The sequence below is a fragment of the Cyprinodon variegatus genome, unplaced genomic scaffold, assembly GCF_000732505.1.
Source record: "Cyprinodon variegatus isolate N-32 unplaced genomic scaffold, C_variegatus-1.0 Scaffold3776, whole genome shotgun sequence".
Lineage (NCBI taxonomy): Eukaryota > Metazoa > Chordata > Actinopteri > Cyprinodontiformes > Cyprinodontidae > Cyprinodon > Cyprinodon variegatus.
The window spans coordinates 1-3,166 of NW_015154229.1; the positions used below are offsets into that span (position 1 = coordinate 1).

A 3,166-nucleotide genomic window follows, 5' to 3' on the forward strand; every position below is an offset into this window, starting at 1 on the left:
TTTTTTTTTTTTTGACTCACCCAGACTTGACAAGACATTCATGGACCTTCTGAATGTCTCTGAGCGGAATACCTCGAAGAGGCTCCTTGTCCTGATCATGAGCAAACAAACTACAGTCATGATGAGAGCATTAAAAAGAAAACAAACAAAAAATTAACAAAAACTGAAAAGGCTCCTCACCGTGTCAGTCTTATAGTAGCTGACTGTGCTGTCATCTAGGGTGAAAAAACGCCTCTTCCAGCTCTTCCTCTGCAAGTGCAAAACCAAATGTTCTTTCATCACTTGTTTTAAGTGTTTTCTGAAAAGAACTGTAAATAAAAAGGAGCACGCACCACATTTCCTTGCTTGACACAGAAACCACATCTCAGCACACCAGGCCTGTTGCCCTTCTTCTCTCTTCCCTCTGTGTCTTCAGGTTCATTCTACAAGATTTAATCAGAGAAATCTCTGATCACTATGATAGCTGCCACCATCAGCATCAGTAAACTATACAATCGTTAAAATTTTCTATGAGATTTTGCAGAATTCTCACTTCAACAGATTTTCACTTCTGCAGCTACTAACATATTTACCCCTGGAAGATTTGGTATAAATTTCATGAACCTTATTTTTTTAGAGTCAAACAAAAGTCTGATTTAGAGTCTGTGGAGACTCAAGATTGTGATGGAAAGGAAGCCAATTGATCTTAAACAACAAACAAAATTTTGTATTATCATTGTTTGTAGTTATAATAGTAGGTATAGTTGTCAATCTCAATGGCTGAGAACCTCATCTTTCTTTAACCATTTCTCAAACTGCCAGTAACAAATGCAATTGGCTGGGGAAAAAAGAGGTTTGCGTGTCATCAGTTGCACATGTGATGTTTGGTGCTCACCCGCAACAGGCCTACCTACTGCATGACAGTTGTTTTTGTCTGTGAGATTTTCAGTTTATTTAAAGATAAGGTCCTAGGCATAATAACCACAACATGATATGCATCAAGCATAGACATGAAGTTCAGAGAAAGTCCATCCAATAGGCTAGGTATGACATGGGCACCAGAATGTAGATGCTTTTGACTAAAAATGCCAAATGTTGCATCCAAGCAGACGATTGGGATTTTGATATTGTCAAATATCATGATTATGATTCAATACTATTCAGCTCTCATTTGAAATATAATCTACCAGGGATATGAATTATTTTAAACCTTGCTGTAAGTATTTTATATCTTGGCCTTTTCTTTCTTTTGAAGTCCTTTTGCTGCAGGTTTCAGCTTTTTCCAATGTCTTACCTGGATTGGAGTGTGCACCACCACACCACCAATGATCTCTGCCTTGTAGGCATGTTGTTTCCTTCCTCCCTGAGAATCAGTGATGACAGCATTCGACTCAGACTTGGCGGGTGTGGGGCAGGATTTAGGAACCTGCCAACAGGTAGCATAATCAAATATGGAGCATTGTGATATTCTGGGTTAAAACAGCTTCAGATATTCAGACCTTTAATTTGAAAAGATAACAAAAGTGTCAGTGAACTTTTGATGAGCATTAAGTTACTTATTTTTCCTACAAAGTCCTGCTCTTCAAAATCGAAAAAGAAATAAATAAATAATGAAAATAATCAAAAGAGGCTGATATGAGCAGATCTTCAAAGTGTGAAACAAGAATAAAGAAAAACAAAAACAGCTTTATGCCAACCTTGCCTATTAAAAAAGAAATTGAATATGGCTTTAAAAGAACCCAAGCCCATGTTTCACTCACATACAGAGCTCAGTGTGGTGTAAAAGATCAGTTTAATTGAAAACACATTTATGCAAAGGGTGCCTACAAGTGTTTTAAATCATTTGAAAAATAACCTAATTTTTTGTGCTGTATCTAACAGTTCAATATTAGGATTTAGCTTGAAATTAAATGTCAGAGGTGCTAACAAGTATCTTACTCTATTTAGCCAGAAAGAAGCCTTAAAGATGTGTAGCTTTCCTTTGAGTTTTTTTTTGTTTTAAAGGACAGAGATTAAGGACAAAGGCAGATTCTCGTGCAGATTCAGATGCAATTTTTTCGTCACAGTAATATTCGGTGTACTATGCAATATAGATATTTTTCAGCTAATTTCACATATACACAGCTCATTTCCTTTTTAAGGAGCCTTAAAAAGTTCCCTAAAACTAAAAGTTCTTTATAAAGACTAAATTTTATATTCTAGTTGCTTTGGGCAAGATTACTGTAGTGATTATTGCCACATCTGTAACTACACATTGATAACCTGAGAGAACACAACAAGGTCAAAATCAAGTATGAATAGTCTCCTAAAACTATCAAAATATTAAGGAATGAAAACTTCTGTTCCTCCTCTCTTATTCAACCTTGAATAAGAAACGAGGAATGAGCAAATTGTACTTAACTTGCAAGGTATTTACTTCCATTAAAACCATAAAACTAAAAAAATTAGATTGGGATTGTTTTTTATGCAGACCAGCAAAAAGTGGTGCATAGCAAAATAGTTTGTGTTGTAAAATTACAAATCTGAAACATCTGGTATTTTTGTGATCATGCACCATTACTCTGGTGCCCCTAAATAAAATCCAGTTCCATCAATTCACTTCAGTTTATTTATATAGTGCCGATTTACAACACGCCATCTCAAGTCACTTTACAGTTCACCAGATCATACAGTCAAATTGATTAAGAGTTTCTTACTAAGGAAAATTTGTTAAATGCACTCAATGACTCAAAGGCAATCCCTCATATTAAGCATGCATGTAGAAACAGTGGGGAGGAAAACATCCCTTTTAACAGGAAGAAACCTCCAGCAGAACCAGGCTCAGTGTGAGCGGCCATCTGCCGAGGCCGACTGGGGTTCAAGGAGACAGAAGTAGAGAAACAAAGGGCAGCTGTAAAAGGCGGCCCTGTCCAGGAAAAACACAGCCAGGCAGATGAACTTCGAGCCAACTCCCATGTCAAAGGATGAAGAGAGCACATCCAGTCAGTCACACTCAGAAAAACAGGTATACACTGCGAAACCGGCCGATCTCCAACATTTATAAACAAAGGTGTTAATAGCAGCAGCACAGCTGATATTTCACACAGTCAAACAGGAAAAGACCAGATGAAGCTACTATGAGAAAAAGCAGAGAGAGCAGAACGTTAGAGATAGAACTAACAGATTCTGCAGAGTGGGAGAATAGAGA

General features: G+C 37.1%; 1 long non-coding RNA gene across 1 annotated transcript; it reads right to left on the minus strand.

Moving 5' to 3' along the window:
- Window positions 1–19: 19 nt before the first annotated feature.
- LOC107081267 lies at window positions 20–1,759 on the minus strand. Its single transcript, XR_001481049.1, has 4 exons — window positions 1,274–1,759; window positions 333–422; window positions 181–249; window positions 20–91 (listed from the first exon to the last, which is right to left on the minus strand). It is a non-coding gene; the product is annotated as an uncharacterized LOC107081267 (long non-coding RNA).
- Between the last annotated feature and the right edge of the window lie 1,407 nt (window positions 1,760–3,166).